The sequence below is a fragment of the Hyperolius riggenbachi genome, chromosome 6 (assembly GCF_040937935.1).
Source record: "Hyperolius riggenbachi isolate aHypRig1 chromosome 6, aHypRig1.pri, whole genome shotgun sequence".
NCBI lineage: Eukaryota > Metazoa > Chordata > Amphibia > Anura > Hyperoliidae > Hyperolius > Hyperolius riggenbachi.
In genome coordinates, this window is record NC_090651.1 from 172,264,484 (window position 1) to 172,284,798 (window position 20,315).

At 44.6% G+C, this 20,315-nt stretch overlaps 1 protein-coding gene and 1 long non-coding RNA gene across 2 annotated transcripts in view; one reads left to right on the forward strand and one right to left on the reverse strand.

Moving 5' to 3' along the window:
• LOC137522601 (protein shisa-9-like) overlaps positions 1 to 20,315 on the forward strand; it is a 363,162-nt gene that overhangs the window by 110,905 nt on the left and 231,942 nt on the right. The window lies entirely within an intron of this gene.
• The window catches only part of LOC137522600 (uncharacterized), a 134,577-nt gene continuing 121,065 nt past the window's right edge, over positions 6,804 to 20,315 (reverse strand). The window contains exon 2 of the long non-coding RNA XR_011022358.1: positions 6,804 to 7,634. This is a non-coding gene — a long non-coding RNA (uncharacterized lncRNA). The remainder of the gene's footprint in view (positions 7,635 to 20,315) is intronic.

Here is a 20,315-nt window from a genome sequence, read left to right on the forward strand (position 1 = left end):
CCAGGCGGATTCCTGAATTTTTTAGCAGCGGCCGCTATAATAATTTTTCTGGTGCGTGTACATGTCTGCCTAATTTTTCTGGCTGCACTGCAGCTGCAACAACAAAACAAAAGGCATGTACATGTGTCAATTCCCCTTCGTGATCATTACCTTGCCACGGTGAAGGGGCTTGCGTATCACAATGAAGCAATGACCGACGGCTATATGAGTGCCTCGGGGGGTGGCACACCAAAGATAATAAGGTTGTTGCTTCATTGTGGACAGCCCAAATACGATCAGCTGGACAGTCACTATTGTTCTGTCATTGAGCTACCTCAATACACAAACCTGATTTTTAATTATACACACAATTGATCCTAACAGAAGTCATTAAAATATAACTTTTATTAATTGATTATTAAAAATATTTTCATATTTGTTTTCATTTTATAATGCATAGAAAGACCCCAGATTAAATCTCTGGTACTGTGTTGAGCATTTGCACCAATTCACGATTTTTAGTGATCATGCCCTGAGACCTAAATCTGAGTAGATTGCTTTTTTACTTGCTACATATAATTATTTGACCCCCCACCAATCCGACATGTTTCGACTCCCTAATTGGAGTCGTCGTCAGGGAAAATAAGTGCTTAGTGCAAAGAGTTGCTAGTGCATATAGAAGAAAAAAGCATTATATATACATTTCGGTAAGGAAAACAAAAAAATGAGAGCGTAGTGCTCTCCAGCTCTGTCAGCATTGAAATGGATGTCCGCCTGCACTGCTTATATACTAACCTAGGGGGCAGTTTCAATCAAAGTATACTCCACCCATTTTTATATTTCTCCCATTGGTCAGGCTAATTGTCAATCATCATTCCAACATTTCCATTGGTCAATGTATCACTTCCCATTAAACTCCAAACAGCCGTACAAATACATCCCCAATCTCCAAGTTACCTGAACCAACTGCTCACATATCCAGTAGTGGTTCCTCTAATTTTCAAGCTTCTATCGATATTCTAAGTATGAAAACGCCATGTATCGTCATATCTCCCATATACTAACATTGGAGGGCTCTAATTGGTGGATTCTCACCCACGTGATCGTCACATGTTTCAAGTGTCCAATCACAGTATCCCCCAGCATTGCCATGGATACAAGGGCTTGCCATTCCGTTTAACTCCGGCGTGATGCGGAGCTTATGGTCATTTCCCCGCCCTGCGTCATCACAACACTCGTACGCTGCGCTTCGCAGCGTTACCATGGATATCAGGGCACTTGCGCAGTGTTTCCTTGCGGGGATTGAGCGTATACCTTCGCTCCTCCTCCCCGCTTCTTGCTGGAGCGCATGTTACTCCTCCCTATTACGGAGCTTGCGTTTCACTGTCTCCAGGAAGTACCCTGACACACAAGCTGTCATCTAATTCCTCTTATCCATTAGCAGTTGGATTTATAAACAGAACCCATTCTTCTTTTACATAATTTACCACACTTATATAATTATTCACTTGCTCTATTTAGATACTTGATTTTATATTATATTATTACTTTCAGTTTACCACATATAAATTACTGGTACAAGGGAGAATTATCATTATAGCTCACAATGATCCAGTGCAGTTTCATTCATCCTGAAGGGTAAAGTATCATATTTTTTGATCATATTTTACAATATATCAGTAAGTGATATGGAATCTATAGATTTCATATCTTTATGTTCATCTGGGTGATGTTCTTACATGGTAATTATCTTTATTTAGATTAGTAAATTCAGGGGATTTACATATACTGCACAACTGTTTGTGTATTACTTGTTAAATAAATGGGGTATATGTAAAGCCTTCATTCAATCCTCCTGGGCTTAGGGTCCCCAGGCGGTAGATCCATTTTGCCTCAAGTTGACGTAACTTAACCACTTGAGGACTGCAGGGCTAAACCCCCCTAGTGACCAGGCCATTTTTAGCTAAATTGGCCACTGCAGCTTTAAGGCCAAGCTGCAGGGCCGCACAACTCAGCACACAAGTGATCCCCCCCCCTTTTCTCCCCACCAACAGAGCTCGCTGTTGGTGGGGTCTGATCGCTCCCCCCATGTTTATTTTTTTTTAAATAAATATTATTGTTAGGTTTTTTTTCTAAAATCCCATGTTTCTTTAAATTTATTCCCTCCCTCCCTCCCTACCCACAGCCAGCCAATTACTGTGATCGGCTGTCATAGGCTTCTGCCTTTGAGAGCCGATCGCTCTCTTGTCCCCCATGGGGACAGCCGTGTCACACGGCTGTCCCCAGTGCAGCACTGCTGCTCATCGCAGCGCTGCACCTAGTAAATAGACGGCGTAATCGCCGTCTAACAGTCTCCCGAGCGGCAATAGCCGCTCGGAGACTGAAGGCGGGGCGGAGCTCCGCCCTCCGAGCATGAGATGCGCGCGCACCATGCGCGCGATCTCATGCTAAACAGAGCCCCAGGACTTTACGCCAATTGGCGTTAGGCGGTCCTGGGGCTGCCGCCGCGGCCACGCCTACTGGCGTGACGCGGGCGGCAGGAGGTTAAGGTCCAGGTTTCCCCCCTTGGGTCCCATTTTCCACTGCTGAATGACAAAAAACTTTAGGCATGAGGTGTCACCTCCATGAAATTCCCTGAAATGCCTTGATACTGGCGTATCCTTCGGATTTCATATGTTACCGATGTGTTCTAGGATTCTTTGTTTTACTTGTCTAGTTGTCTCTGTATATCAGATGGCATGGACATTCTATTGCATATATAACCCCCTCGGTTTCACAGTTGAAGAAGTCAAGGATTTCGTATACCCTCTCGTTTTTGGGGGCCACAAATTCTTTACATACATTTACATTGGGACATGCCTTGCAGTGACCACATTTATACATCCCCTTCAGAGGTCTGTCAAGCCAGTTTTTTTTTATGTTCTTTTTTGAGACTGGTAAGAAAGAGTGTACCAATTCATCTCCAATATTTTTTCCTCTCCTATATGTGAAGTTAGGTGTTTTTGGAAGTATCTCTTTTAACTGTGGATCTAATTGAAAAATTGACCAATGTCGACTCACAATTTTCTTAATTTCTTCTGATTGTAACGAGAAGGTACTTATAATTCGCATCGTGCTCTCGTTGGTACCGGTCTCCTTCCGCCTGGGAACCAACAACTCCTCTCTTTCTGTTTCCTGTGCCTCCTTTATCACATAATTAGGATATCCTCTATCACTAAATCTTTTCTGTAACGTGACACATTCTTCATCAAAGCTTTGATCACTTGAGCAATTTCTCCGTGCTCTAAGATACTGTCCTTTGGGAATTCCCTTTTTTAGGGGAACTGGATGATGGCTATTCCAGGCCAACAAGGAATTTGTAGAAGTTGGTTTTCTAAATATTTTAGTTTCCAATTTTCCAAGGGCTGTTCTTGTGATCTGTACATCAAGAAAGTTTAGAGAGTCCCTCTCAGTCTCATACGTGAAAAACATCCCGATCTGGTTACGGTTCAAGAGTTGTACAAAATCCACAAACAGATCCCTGGGGCCGTTCCACAGGACGAACACGTCATCTATGAAACGGCCCCAGAACAGGACATGCGATGTGTAGAACGCCAAATCCTCTGAAAACACGATGGTGTCCTCCCACCAACCAAGGAAGATATTTGTGTACGACGGGGCACAAGATGTCCCCATCGCACATCCCCTCCTCTGTATATAAAACTTGTTTTGAAACAAGAAGTATTTGTGAGTTAAGACAAAATATAGAAGTTCTACAATCAATTGGGAATGTTCTTTAAGATGGATACTTCTAGTTTTAAGGAAATACTCAACAGCTTCAATACCTATCTCATGTTTGATATTATTGTATAAAGATTCAACATCTAGGCTCGCCAGCCATACCTCATCATTTATTGATATTCCCTGAAGTCTGTTGAGTAAATCCATCGTATCACGAATATATGAGGGGAGGGCAGTTACAAAAGGTCTCAAGAATTGATCTACGTATTGACTAATCTTTTCCGTTAGACATCCGTTACCAGAAATTATTGGTCGTCCTGGTAGCTTCTCCATTTTTTTATGTATCTTAGGAAGTGAATAAAAGGTGGCTATTGTTGGATATTTTGTCAGCATGTACATTTGATCTTTTTTACTCAGAACATTTTTCTCAACAGCCACATTGAGAAGTGTCTCTAGTTCTTTATAGAAACCTGTGGTTGGGTTATTATCCAATCTTTCATAATTCTCTTTATTATTTAAAATTCCCATACACATCTCAATGTATAGTTCCTTTCTCATCAACACGACATTTCCACCTTTATCTGATTTTTTGACAATCTACTAGAGCCCTTTGTTCCTCCACACTCAGATTTTGTCTTCTATCCACCTTTTTTGTCTTACTTAGTTCTTCCAAATCTTTTTCCACAGTCTCTAGGAAAATTTGAATCGGAGGATATGAACTCATCGAGGGACAAAACCTACTTTTTCCTGCTAGATTACTCTCAGGTATACCTAGATTAATTTCTCCTGTTTCATTCTCAGTTAATAATTCATTTAGGATTTCTAGATTCCGTTTTTCCTGGGCCACTTCCATTTTATTTTTCATCGTTTCTGAATTCATATATTTAAATACTGCCAGCTTTCTTCCAAACAAGTTAATATCTTTTATTATTTCGAATAAATCAAAATTTGCAGTAGGTACAAACGTAAAGCCTTTGGATAATACTGAGATTTCAGCTTCATTCAAATGATAATCTGTTAGGTTTACAATCCTCATCAAGTCTTCTCCGGGCACATCTCCTACCACTCTTCCTCCCTGTTTCTGTAGTGTTTGGACTTGTATGCCCACTTCTCCCTGTTCCTCAGTTGTCTCGGTGTTACTGGACCCCCTGGTTTGGGCCTCTTTCTCTTGTCTAAAAAAGTCCCCTGTTTTTGTCTAACGTCTTTATTCGGGGTCTCACTTTCTGATTCAGATTCACTTTCAGTTACTGATGTAGGTGTATTTGGAGTAGGGTTCGGGTTATTCTTTTTCCAATTATATACCTTTCCGTTTTTAAAATCTTTCCATTCTCGATTATATTTATTATGTTTTTTTGCCTTGATAGCTTCTTTATGACTCTGAACTTTTTTCAAGAAGCGGGGAGGAGAAGCGAAGGTATACGCTCAATCCCCGCAAGGAAACACTGCGCAAGTGCCCTGATATCCATGGTAACGCTGCGAAGCGCAGCGTACGAGTGTTGTGATGGCGCAGGGCGGGGGAGTGACCATAAGCTCCGCATCACGCTGGAGTTAAACGGAATGGCAAGCCCTTGTATCCATGGCAATGCTGGGGGATACTGTGATTGGACACTTGAAGCATGTGACGATCACGTGGGTGAGAATCCACCAATTAGAGCCCTCCAATGTTAGTATATGGGAGATATGACGATACATGGCGTTTTCATACTTAGAATATCGATAGAAGCTTGAAAATTAGAGGAACCACTACTGGATATGTGAGCAGTTGGTTCAGGTAACTTGGAGATTGGGGATGTATTTGTACGGCTGTTTGGAGTTTAATGGGAAGTGATACATTGACCAATGGAAATGTTGGAATGATGATTGACAATTAGCCTGACCAATGGGAGAAATATAAAAATGGGTGGAGTAGACTTTGATTGAAACTGCCCCCCAGGTTAGTATATAAGCAGTGCAGGCAGACATCCATTTCAATGCTGACAGAGCTGGAGAGCACTACGCTCTCATTTTTTTGTTTTCCTTACCGAAATGTATATATAATGCTTTTTTCTTCTATATGCACTAGCAACTCTTTGCGCTAAGCACTTATTTTCCCTGACGACGACTCCAATTAGGGAGTCGAAACATGTCGGATTGGTGGGGGGGTCAAATAATTATATGTAGCAAGTAAAAAAGCAATCTACTCCGATTTAGGTCTCAGGGCATGATCACTAAAAATCGTGAATTGGTGCAAATGCTCAACACAGTACCAGAGATCTAAATTGGGGTCTTTCTATGCATTATAAAATGAAAACAAATATGAAAATATTTTTAATAATCAATTAATAAAAGTTATATTTTAATGACTTCTGTTAGGATCAATTGTGTGTATAATTGAGCTACCTCAGCCTGGCGACCATATGGGCTTGAAAACCGCTATCGCCTGCACTCTCGCCATGGTGCGTCACCAGTCCAGCACGGCCGTCACTACACAAACAGCTGTTTGCGGTGCGTTACACAGTGAGTTTGGTCTGTCAGTGTGAAGCAGTACTCTGATTACACTCCCTGATTGATGTATACACAAGCAATATTTTTTAAAGCACTTTAGGCCTCCAATTTAGCATGCAATGTGATTTCTGCCCTTAAAACGCTGCTTTGTGTCAAATCCAGATTTTTCCCCGGGACTTTTGGCGTGTATCCTACTCCCTCATGCAAAAACTCAGATGTTAGACCCCTTGAAACATCTTTTCCATCACTTTTGTGGCCAGCATAAATGTTTCTAATTTTCAAAGTTTGCCTCCCCATTGAAGTCTATTGCGGTTCGAAAAGTTTGCGAACGAACGTTTGCAAAGGTTTGCGAACGCGGTTTGCGTACCAAAAATTGGAGGTTCGGGCCATCTCTAGTCACGGTAATCACATGCATAGATGAATAGGTAGTCTCTAAAAGAAAGCTTGCAGACTTCCACCACACCCCACACAGGTGCTCAATCACTGGATCCACTCACAGATCACACTGTAATGAAGTGCGTTATATTCAGAGCGTTCTGGTCTTACTGGCTAACTGCACATAATCCTCCCAGGGGTGAGTTTTCTCACAGGTCATACAAAACAATGCTTTATATAGTATATTAACATTTGAAAACACTTTATTTACCAATAGAAACACTTCAAAGCAACACTCAACTTTTTGACATTTATGTCCGGCTAAGGATCATGCAAAAGAGCTTGTTCACATTAGTGAAACTTGCAGTCTCTGCACGCTCTGCAGAATACTGGCTCCATCTACCTCTCTGGCACTACACTCCGTCAGCTGCACGTCACTCCGACTCTCTACTGCCCTCTGGCAGCAAATGTGGACTTAGGTGGCCATTTTCTGGTATTCCCATAGCAATTTCTATGGGAGAACAGTACATGTGAGTGGAGGGAGAGGCAGAGCAGTGGTGGTGTGCGACACATCAAGTTGGAAGGGGGCCCCGCTCCACCTTCCCTCCCAACAACTCAATCCCAGCAGGGGGAGACAGGGAGGAAGGGAAAAAAAGCTGTATATATGGGGCAGTTCACAGGGCCCCAGACAAGTTCGGGCCCCATACACCAGGGCCCTATGTGATGCCTGTGATGCCAGATCAGTGGCCCTGGCCTTAACCCTAAATTATTTTCCTTATTTGTAGATGGTAACTTTGCATCTGGTAGTGAAGCTTTTTCTCTCATAGATGGAGGCAGCAGCTGAAACAGGAGGGGAAGAATGTTGCTTCTCATGCTGGGTCCTGACACGCTTCATTGAAGGAGAATCATAATCACTGTCACTGATCGATTCTTTTCTGTGATCTGTCGGTTCAAATAAGGAGCCATTCTATTCACAGGTCTCTTTGTAGCTGTCCTGATCTGACTTGCACATAATTCTGTATGCGTCCCCTACCCTGTAAAATGTGCAAGTCATTTTTTTCTTTAGCCCAAGGAACCTGTAATATATAAACAAAACATGACCATGACCAAATACAAATATTAACTATAAATTAAACCTACATACACCTAAATAGTCACGCTTCACACTTATACTGAACAGTTCTGTTACAACTATAAGTTGTAACAGGCAACTCCCCCTTTTGTTTCCCGTTTCTGTGCTATTTATCAAATGAACATCCATCAGTATTCATAATGTTATTTAAACTACACATCTATTGCATGTATTTGTACTAGTATCACTGGTTGTCCTGATTGTAAAGTATGATGAACTGCTCATGTATCTATGCTCCTCATTGTTGTATGTTGTGAACTTTGTACAGTACTATGGAATATGTTGGCTAATAATAAGTGTAATTAAGTGTAAACTATACTATATATGTAGTAGCTATATACAGTAGCAATAAAAAGTATGTGAATTATATGGATTTCTTCACAAATTGGTCATAAATTGTGATCTGATCTTCATCTAAGTTACAACAATAGACAATCCCAGTCTGCTTAAACTAATACCATTCAAATAATTAAATGTTTCCATGTTTTTATTGAACACACCATGTAAACATTCACAGTGCAGGTGGAAAAGGTATGTGAACCCCTAGACTAATGACATTTTCAAGAGCTAATTGGAGTGAGGTGTCAGCCAGCTGGAGTCCAATCAACAACAACAAATAACATTTGTAAAGCGCTTTTCTCCCGTAGGACTCAAAGCGCATAAGCATGGCTCAGACCATCGTGGTACAGAGGAAGAATTTTATAAGTCCGGAAATGCCAGGCTAAACAGGTGGCTTTTCAGTCTAGATTTGAATAGCTCCAGGGATGGTGCTGTCTTTACTGGGTGTGGCAGGGAGTTCCAAAGAGTAGGGGCAGCATGACAGAAGGCTCTGTCTCCAGATTTTTTGAGGTGCACTCTGGGAGTGACCAAGTTTATAGAATTTGCTGATCTGAGGTTGTGGGAGGTGTGGTGCAGCTTCAGCAAGTCCTTCGTGTATCCAGGGCCCAGATTGTGCAGGGATTTGAATGTCAGCAGTCCAATCTTGAAGAGTATTCTCAATTCTACTGGTAGCCAGTGCAGTGAGCGAAGGATCGGTGTAATGTGACAGTGGCGAGGCTGGTTTGTTAGCAATCTGGCAGCAGCATTCTGCACTAATTGCAGGCGACGCAGGTCCTTTTTGGGGAGGCCAGCATAAAGGGCATTGCAGTAGTCCAGCCGTGATGTGATGAAGGCGTGAACTAGGGTTGGAAGATCCTCTGGGGGAATCAGATGTTTAATCTTTGCAATGTTCTTCAGATGAAAGTAGGAAGATTTAACTACAGATGAAATTTGGTTTCTGAAACTCAGTTCCCCATCGATTAGTATGCCAAGGCTGCGCACAGGGTTGGAGCTGTTTATGTCTGAATTCCCAATCCTGATTGGAGTTGCTTTAGGATAGAGCTGTTTTGATGGCGAGCACTAGCTTTGGACAAAAAGGACCTCAGTTTTGTCAGCATTCAGTTTCAACCAGTTGTCATTCATTCATGCCTGTAGCTCAGCTAAGCAAGAGTTTATTTTTGGAGTAGGGTCTGTTCCACCAGGTTTGAAGGACAGGTATAGGTATATTGGGTCACAGTTAGAAGAGTTGGGGGAAAATGTGGCAGGGAGGCTAGTCCCGAGTTGTCCCTCCATAATAAGTATGCTTGTTTGCGTAATATTGGGGAGGATGATTCTGGAGTAGCAGTGCTGCAGCAGGATGTGTCCCTTAGCAACCAAGGGGCAGACCGCTGCAACGAGAAAGGGAATAAGAGTGCAGCTAAGGCTAGACAGATACTGGTGGTAGGGGATTCAATTATTAGGCCCACAGATAGGGTAATCTGTCGAAGAAACCGTGAATGCCGTACAGTCTGTTGTCTCCCGGGTGCTTGGGTTCGGCATGTAGCAGAGAGAATTGACAGATTATTGAGTGGGGCTGACGAAGACCCGGCTGTCATGGTGCACATTGGCACCAATGACAAAGTTAGTGGGAGATGGAAGGTCCTCAAAAATGATTTTAAGGTACTTGGATATAAACTTAAGGCTACTTTCACACCAAGACGTTGCGTTTTATTGGACGTTATGGTCGCATAACGTGCCCCTAACGCAACGTATGGTGGTGTTGAAGTTGGACGTCAGATTGAGCTGCGTTATGCAGCTCTCAAAGCAGCCGCTCCAGGTTAGTGATAGGAAGTCCGGATCTTTTTAAGGATTCGGTTCATTTGAATCGGATCATTGAAAAGATCTGGATCTTTGAACCGAATCATTTGAATCATTTTACTACGGAAGCAGACTGGGTGAAATGACTAGCAAGACAGGACTTTCCCTGCACTGTACATTCTGTATGTTCCTGTTTCTTCCAGACAGACATCCACTGTGAACCAAATCTTTCATTGTGATGATCCGGATGATTCGACTCACAAAAAAGATCCGGATCAAATGAACGATTTGTTCATGATCCGGACAACACTACAGTCCTACCACGAGTCTCTGCAGTGCAGTGAATATTAATTAGCCATGTGGCTGGCCGCGGAGGAGGAGGGGAGACCTCCTCCTCCAACATTACTGAGCATGTGCAAGCAGTCTAACGCTGCTTAGCCCAGTATAACGTACAGCATGCATCACTTTGTTTAAACGTGGTGCGTTACAATGTAACGCAACGTGGCCACTGTGAACAGCACAATTGATTTTACAGTGCTGTGAGCTAGGCTGCGTTACTGGCTGCTGTAACGTGGGACTTTAACGTCCCACTGTGAATTCAGACTAAAGCAAGGACCTCCAAGGTGGTGTTTTCTGAAAACAGTGGTGAAACACCACTGTGGGGACAGTGTAAAGAGTAAGGAGGTTGGTAAAACTTCAAGTAGCCCATTTCATGTAACCAAAATTGGAAAATGTGGTGGTAAAAATATAAAGTGCAAGGTAACCAATGCTTGGAGCCTTACAAATAAAATGGCCGAACTAGAGTTCATTCTGATTGACAAAGGCTATGACATTGTGGGAATAACCGAAACATGGATGGATGAAAGCCATGACTGGAGAGCGAATTTAGAGGGATATAATGTGTTTAGGAAGGATAGAACAGGGAAAAAAATGTGGAGGGGTTTGTCTCTGTGTTAAGAACTCTTTTACAGCTGTCCTGAACAATGAGATGGATGAAGATTGCGCAGATGTGGAGTCCGATTGGGTAAATATTCATGGTGGAAATAAAGGTTGCCAATTGCTTATTGGGGTATGCTACAGGCCACCACATATTCATGAAGCTGAAGAACTACAATTACTACAGCAGATTGAAAAAGCTGTGGGTTAAAATGAGGTCATAATTATAGGTGACTTCAACTTTCCAGACATTGACTGGAGTATTGAGGCTACCCATTCTGGTAAAAGCAGCAGATTTCTGGCATCACTACAGGACAGTTACCTGACTCAAATGGTAACAGAATCAACTGGGGGAATGCATTACTGGATTTGATCATTTCAAATAGACCAGATAATGCATCAAATGTGCAGGTTCAAGAACATTTGGGAAATAGTGATCACAACATGATAACGTTTGATCTAGTGACTGATAGGCTGCGGGGCAGCGGGACCACTAAAACCATGAATTTTAGAAAAGCAAAGTTCAATCAACTCAGGCAACTCAAGCTTTTACAATTATTCTCAATCAATATTGCAGTATGTATATCCCATATGGAAACAAAACGTCTAGGAGATGGCCCGAATGGCTGCCGGTGAACTTCCGTGTTTCCGTGGTTCGCGTTCGTGTTCGTGGAGAACCACAAACTTTTCCGGAAGTTCGATTCGCCCCCATAGTGCATCATTAGGGTCAACATTGACCCTCTACATCACAGTCAGCAGGCACATTGAAGCCAATCAGGCTACACTCTCTCCTGGAGCCCCACCCCACTTATAAAAGGCAGGCAACTTCAGGTTTTTCACTCACTCGTGTGCCTGCAGTAATTAGAGAACGGAGAGCTGCTGCAGACTCTCATAGGGAAAGCTTAGTTATGCTCTTGTAGGCTTGTTAGCTTGCTCCTTGCTGATTCTTATTGCTAAAAAAGCACCCCTCAACAGCTCTTTCGAAAGCTAATCTTGTTCTTGTGATCTATTTTTTTTTTGTGTGTGTGTGGCCCACTTGCATTATATACAGCCCTGTCAGTCAGTCGCAGCTGGCCTTTGGCACCATAATTCCTACTGTGCCACTGCCGGGCCCAGCACATTCAGTGACTACCTGTATGTGTGACAGGCAGCTGCAGATTTGTAATCCCATCCCAATCACTGCACCTGTTCACTGTTCAGTGCACCTACCTACCTACGTGAGCGCACACATTGTTAATACCACCAGTCATTGCACCTGTTCACGGCAGTACCTGTGTGTGTGTGTGTGTGTGTGTGTGTGTGTGACAGGTGCACATTTGTAATACGCACTGCATATACCTACCTGTTGTGTTCAGTGCACCCACCTACCTACGTGAGTGCACGTACTGTGATATTTAATACTACTAGTCACTGTACATGTTCACGGTACGTGTGTGTGAGACAGGTTCACATTTGTAATACCCATCACTGCATATACCTACCTGTTGTGTTCAGTGCACCCACCTACCTACATAAGCGAACGCAGTGTGATATTTAATACCACCAGTAACTGTACCTGTTCACGGTATGTGTGTGTGAGACAGGTGAACATTTGTAATACCCATCACTGCATATACCTACCTGTTGTATTCAGTGCCCCCACCTACCTACGGGAGTGCACGCAGTGTGATATTTAATACCACCAGTCACTGTACCTGTTTACGGTACGTGTGTGTGTGAGACAGGTGCACATTTGTAGTACCTATCACTGCATATACCTACCTGTTGTGTTCAGTGCACCCACCTACCTACGTGAGCGCACGCAGTATGATATTTAATACCACCAGTCACTGTACCTGTTTACGGTACGTGTGTGTGTGTGAGACAGGTGCACATTTTTAATACCCATCACTGCATATACCTACCTGTTGTGTTCAGTGCACCCACCTACCTACGTGAGCGCTTGCAGTGTGATATTTAATATCACCAGTCACTGTACCTGTTCACGGTACGTGTGTGTGACAGGTGCACATTTGTAATACCCATCATTGCATATACCTACCGGTTGTGTTCAGTGCACCCACTTACCTATGTGAGCGCACACAGTGTGATATTTAATACCACTAGTCACTGTACCTGTTCACGGTATGTGTGTGTGAGACAGGTGCACATTTGTAATACCCATCACTGCATATACCTACCTGTTGTGTTCAGTGCACCCACCTACCTACGTGAGTGCACACAGTGTGATATTTAATAGCATCTGTCACTGTACCTGTTCATGGTACGTGTGTGTGACAGGTGCACATTTCTAATACCCATCATTGCATATACCTACCTGTTGTACAAAAAATTATATGTCACCCGCGTCTTCAGTTGGTTATCAAACAAATTACTTTATTGTGCATTCCAAAACCACAAGCTGGGTACACTTGTACCTGAATTAAAACTTCCCATTTAAAATAAACTACAAGGCTGGCGTGCTCGGGTTCGCTCTTCTTGCCACTAGTCCTAGCCTAATATGCGCAATGGAGGATCGCCCGGCTTTACAGCCTATGCATAAACCCCCTGCACTTTGGCATCACTGGACTACTATGTGGCCCCACCACCATGGACGCACACTGAGGCCTCATTCACACCACTCACTGATAGGTTGCAACCATTTCACTATAACTGCCTATAACTGTGGAGCTGCTTGATACTTGTATGGACTGGAAAGGGTACGCCTCAGGCATTGATTGCTTCAACACAAATCATATTGTCAGATCTTCCATCCAATAGATCTAGATTTCAATCCCAGTCTGTGTCCACTCTCATAGATGCAACTTTAAAAGCCCCCTTCCGTTTTGAGAAAGCCTCGGTGGGCGGGGCGAAACGCGTCAGCGGGCGGGGCTGCAAACAAGGCTGGCGTGGAGGAAGCTAACAGCATGGGCTCCTGAGACGAACGGAAGACTGCTACACAGTAACCGGTCGAGTGAAGCAGTGGATTACAGCAGCTCCCGGGTGAAATGACAGTCTGAGCAAGTCGGCAAATGGCTAACCGTGAGTCAGAGGAGGCGCGCCCCTCACACCACTATACTTTACGCAGGATAAACCAACAAGTATGCTGCAGAGTAAGAAGTTACTTTGGCTTTTAAAGTTGCATCTATGAGAGTGGACACGGACTGGGATTGAAATCTAGATCTATTGGATGGAAGATCTGACAATATGATTTGTGTTGAAGCAATCAATGCCTGAGGCGTACCCTTTCCAGTCCATACAAGTATCAAGCAGCTCCACAGTTATAGGCAGTTATAGTGAAATGGTTGCAACCTATCAGTGAGTGGTGTGAATGAGGCCTCAGTGTGCGTCCATGGTGGTGGGGCCACATAGTAGTCCAGTGATGCCAAAGTGCAGGGGGTTTATGCATAGGCTGTAAAGCCGGGCGATCCTCCATTGCGCATATTAGGCTAGGACTAGTGGCAAGAAGAGCGAACCCGAGCACGCCAGCCTTGTAGTTTATTTTAAATGGGAAGTTTTAATTCAGGTACAAGTGTACCCAGCTTGTGGTTTTGGAATGCACAATAAAGTAATTTGTTTGATAACCAACTGAAGACGCGGGTGACATATAATTTTTTGTACAGATATAACGTTTTATAGCACCTTAGCGTCTCCTCTAAATTGAGTCTATTTGGTATCTACCCAGCATGGCCGCTCACAACACAAATAAACAATTATACCTACCTGTTGTGTTCAGTGCACCCACCTACCTACGTGAGCGCACGCAGTGTGATATTTAATACCACCAGTCACTGTACCTGTTCACGGTACATGTGTGTGACAGGTGCACATTTGTAATACCCATCACTGCACATACCTACCTGTTGTGTTCAGTGCACCCACCTACCTACGTGAGTGCATGCAGTGTGATATACCACTCCATGCTTACCTGTTAACTGCACCTGTGTGACTGCACATTGTATTAGTCAAGTCAGGGCATACCTTTCACTTCATCCCCCCCCCCCCCCCCGATATGGACATAACGGACAAAACAGGTAGAGGCAGAGGTAGCGGCAGACCCAGAGGAAGGCCACCCGGGAGGTCTGTGCGAGGTCGTGCTGATGTGATTTTGTGCGGCCCTGGACCAAAGTACAGTGCTCAGAAGAAGGCACGTCCCATCAACTCCCAAGATTGTCAGGACGTGGTTGACTATTTAACACAGAACTTCTCATCTTCCGCAGCTACCAGCGCTATTACAAGCACCACATCCGCTGCATTTGACACTTCGCAGGAGTTATTTGGTGGGGAAATCACTAATGTACAGCCATTATTGTTACAACAAGATGAAGGCGCTAAGCAAGTTACACCACCTCATATGCCTGAGTTAGGCGACACTATGGACATAACGAGTGAGGAGGGGGATGATGAATTACCTGCTGTTGGTGCAGTTTATGAGGTGTCTGAGGCAAGCGAAGCTGGGCAGGATTTTTATGATGAGGATGATGATGATACGGATGCCACGTGGGTTCCCAATAGAGGAGATGAACAGGGGGACAGTTCAGAGGGGGAGTCAGAGAGGAGTAGGAGGAGATGAGTTCCTGAAAGAAGCAGGGGGACCTCGTCATCAGAAACAGCTGGTGGCAGTGTCCAGCGCTATGTATCGCCACCTATGGACAGCCAGCCAACATGTCCTTCAACGTCAGCTGCTGATGCCACCATAGTGCCATCACCCCAGGGGGGCTCAGCGGTTTGGAAATTTTTTAATGTGTCTGCCTCAGATCAGAGCAATGCCATCTGTTCTCTCTGCCTCCAAAAATTGAGCCGTGGAAAGGCCAACACCCATGACACAAACTACAATGGGAAGAGCACCTGAGCAAAAGCAGCACACAAAATAAAAACCACCCTCCTTCTCCTCTTCTTCCTTCAGGTGCAGCATCTTCAGCCGCTTTCTCCCTTGCACCTTCGCAGCCTCCCTCCTCCACTCCGCCTCTGACCTTGAGCGGTTCTTGCTCCTCTGCCCACAACAGCCAGGTGTCTGTGAAGGAAATATTTGAGCGAAAGAAGCCAATTTCTGCCAGTCACCCCCTTGCCCGGCGTCTGACAGCTGGCTTGGTGGAACTGTCAGCTCGCCAGCTGTTACCATACCAGCTGGTGGACTCTGAGGCCTTCCATAAATTTGTGGCCATTGGGACACCACAGTGGAAGATACCAGGCCGCAATTATTTCTCTAAAAAGGCGATACCCAAACTGTACCATGAAGTTGAGAGGGAAGTGGTGTCATCTCTGGCGTTGGGTCAAGGGTCCATCTGTCCACGGATGCCTGGTCTGCCAAGCACGGTCAGGGCAGGTACATTACTTACACAGCCCATTGGGTCAACCTGGTGACCGCTGGCAAGCAGGGAGTACGTGTCTGTGCAGCGGACCCAGTGACACCTCCATGGCTTGCAGGCAGGCCTGCTGCCACCTCCTCTCCTCCTGCTACATCCTCTTCACTGTCGTTATCCTCCTCCTCCTTGGCTGAGTGGCAGTTCAACTCTACTGGTGCTGCGATCTCCTCTCCAGCTACACAGCCCCAACTCCCCAGGGCCTATGCTGCATGCCAGGTAGGATGGTATCATGACATCTTAGACACGTCTGGCTGTTCTGAACAAACAGGTGGAGCAGTGGCTGACCCCGCACCAGCTGGAGATCGGCAACGTGGTGTGTGACAACGGCAGCAATCTCATTTCCGCTTTGAATTTGGGAAAGCTGACACATGTACCCTGCATGGCAAATGTGCTGAATCTAGTCATTCAAAGATTTGTACCCAGGCTTAGAGGACGCCCTGAAGCAGGCCAGGAAGGTGTGTGGGCATTTCAGGCGATCTTACACAGCCATGGCACACTTTGCCGATATTCAGCGGAGAAACAAGTTGCCGTTGAGATGTCTGATTTGCGATAGCCCGACTCGCTGGAATTCAATCCTCCTTATATTCTCTCGCCTGCTAGAACAGGAGAAAGCCGTCACCCAGTACCTCTACAACTACAGTAGAAGGACACACTCTGGGGAGATGGGGATGTTCTGGCCCAACAACTGGACACTTATGCGAAAATGCATGCAGGCTCATGCGGCCGTTTGAGGAGGTGACCAATCTGGTGAGTCGCAGTGAAGGCGCCATCAGTGACTTGATCCCGTACACTTACTTTCTGGAGCATGCCATGCGTAGAGTGGTGGATCAAGCTGTGGAGGAGCGTGAAGCGGAACAGTTACAGGAGGAAGCGTTGTGGGATCAATTCTCATCAGAACCAGATGTTTCCTCAACACCTGCGGCAGCACAGAGGGGGGAGGAGGAGGAAGAGTTGTGTGGGGAAGAGGAGTCAGACTCGGATGAGGAAAGTGTTTCTTTGGAGGAGGAGGCGGCGGCAGAAGAACAACTGCAGCAGGCGTCGCAGGGGGCTTGTGCTGCTCAACGTTCCCGTGGTATTGTTCGTGGCTGGGGGGAGCAGGAGGACTTACCTGACATCACTGAGGAAGAGCAAGAGGAGATGGATAGTACGTCTGGATCCAACTTTGTGCAGATGGCGTCTTTCATGCTGTCCATCCTGTTGAGGGACCCCCGTATAAAAAGACTCAAGGGGAATTAGCTGTATTGTGTGGCCATGCTACTAGACCCTCGGTATAGGCACAAAGTGGCTGAGATGTTTCCAAATCACCAGAAGGCAGAAAGGATGCAGCACTTGCAGAACAAGCTGGCAACTATGCTTTACAATGCATTTAAGGGTGATGTCACAGCACAACACAATAAAGGTACCACTGCCAGTATGCCTTCTCCCATGTCCACGCAGGCAAGGACAGGACGCTCCAGCGATCTCATGGTGATGTCGGACATGCAGACATTCTTTAGTCCAACGCCTCGCCTTAGCCCTTCCGGATCCACCCTCCACCGACGCCTGGCCTGGCAGGTAGCAGACTACCTGGCCTTAAGTGTGGATGTAGACAGTGTGAGCAGCGATGAACCCTTAGACTACTGGGTGCGCAGGCTTGACCTGTGGCCAGAGCTGTCCCAATTTGCCATCCAACTTCTGTCTTGCCCTGCCTCAAGCGTCCTGTCAGAAAGGACCTTTAGCACAGCTGGAGGCATTGTCACTGAGAAGAGAAGTCGCCTAAGTCACAAAAGGGTTCAGTACCTCACCTTTATCAAAATGAATGAGGCATGGATCCCGGAGGGCTACTGCCCGCCCGAAGACTAAGTCAGTCCCCACACACAGCATCTCTGCCTGCACGCCGTGTGACTTCCTGCCCCAAGACTAAATCACTCCCCACACAGCACCTCTGCCCGCAGGCCGCTTGACTGCCTTCTCCTGCACTACCAAATGGGTCCACCAGGACTCCAGGCGGCCGCTATACTACTTTTTTTGGTGCGTGTAAATGCCTGCCTAATTTTTCTGGCTGCACTGCAGCTGCAACAACAAAACAAAAGGCATGTACATGTGCCAATTCCCCTTCGTGATCATTACCTTGCCGCTGTGAAGGGGCTTGCGTATCACAATGAAGCAATGACCAACGGCTATATGAGTGTCTCGGGGGGGAGGGGTGGGGGGTCACTACACAAACAGCTGTTTGCGATGTGTTACACAGTGAGTTTGGTGTGTCAGTGTCAAGCAGTACTCTAATTACACTCCCACCCTGATTGATGTATACACATGCAAGATGTTTTAAAGCACTTTAGGCCTGCAATTTAGCATTCAATGTGATTTCTGCCCTTAAAACGCTGCTTTACGTCAAATACAGATTTTTCCCCGGGCCTTTTGGCGTCTATCCCACTCATCCATGCAAAAAGTCAGGTGTTAGACCCCTTGACACATCTTTTCCATCACTTTTGTGGCCAGCAGAAGTGTTTCTAGTTTTCAAAGTTCGCCTCCACATTGAAGTCTATTGCAGTTCGCAAAAGTTCTCGCGAACCAAACATTTGCGGAAGTTCGCGGTTTCGCGAACCGAAAATCGGAGGTTCGGGCCATCTCTATCTATGGATGAAAAGAAAGGTTAGAGATAAATTGAAGGGGAAAAATAATGCCTATAAGGTCCTAAAACAGGAGGGGACCGAGGCTGCATTAAGCAATTATAAGGAGTGCAATAAAAGTTGTAAAAAAGAATTAGGCTGTCGAGATTAAAGCTGAAAATCAAATAGGGATATCAAATCTAACCCAAAGAAGTTTAACAAGTACATCAACTCTAAAAAAAGAAAGGTTGACTGTATTGGACTTCTAAAGGATGTGGGTGGGAACTCAATGGTGGATGACCCAGGTAAGGCAGAGTTATTAAATGCTTTCTTTGCTTCTGTCTTCACAAGAGAAACATCACTGTTGCAAATTACAGATGCAGAAGAGTCTCAATCTTCCAATTGTAATACTAAATACTTAACGCAGGAAGAAGTGAAGGGAAGACTAAATAAATTAAAAATAGACAAGGCACCTGGCCCAGATGGCATGCATCCTCGGATACTAAGGGAATTACGTTAAGTTATAGATAAACCCCTTTATCTTATCTTTTGTGACTCTCTTTTAACTGGCAGAGTCCCAGTAGATTGGCATACAGCCCACGTTTTCCCATTATTTAAGAAGGGCAAAAAATCAGATCCAGGAAATCATAGACCTGTAAGCTTAACATCAGTTGTATGCAAACTATTTGAGGGGTTACTAAGAGACTAAGACTATACATGACTTCATAGTAGAAAATAATCTTATTTCTCAGCATCAGCATGGGTTTACTAAAGACAGGTCCTGTTTGACTAACATGCTCAGCGTTTATGAGGTAGTGAACGCTAATGTGGATATTAGGAATGCTGTACATGTGATATACTTGGACTTTGCAAAGGCCTTCTACACTTTTCCCCACAAAAGTCTGGTGCAAAAGTTGAGGATGCAAGGTCTGGGGAAGAGTCTGTGTGTATGGATAGAGAACTGGCTAATGGACAGAAAACAAAGAGTTATGGTCAATAGATCATACTCAAAATGGGTGACTGTTAACAGTGGGGTCCAACAGGGGTCTGTACTGGGTCCAGTGCTCTTCAATTTATTTATTAATGACCTAGTAGACGCAGTAGAAAGCAATGTTGCTATTTTTGCAGATGATACAAAATTGTGCGGAATCATCAACTCTTAGGAAGATAGTGACATATTGCAACAGGATCTGGATAGGATGGCTATATGGGCACATAAATTGCAGATGAAATTCAATGTTGAAAAATGTAAAGTCATGCATTTTGGTCGTACCAATGGTCTAGCACCATACAAAATAAATGGGATACAGTTGGGGACATCAAACTTGGAAAAGGACTTAGGAGTACTCATCAACAACAAGTTAAATAATCGTATTCAACGCCAAGCCGCTGCAGCTAAAGCTAATAAAATTTTGGGATGCATTTAAAGGGAAATAAAAACTTGAAATGCTAGCATAATATTGCCCCTGTTTAACTCTCTAATAAGGCCACATCTGGAATATGGAATTCAGTTCTGGGCAACACATTACAGGAAAGATATTGCAGTTTTAGAGCAGCTGCAGGTTGAACTCGATAGACGTATGTCTTTTTTCAACCCAAATAACTATGTAACAAAATTGATATGTGGGATGGAAGGTT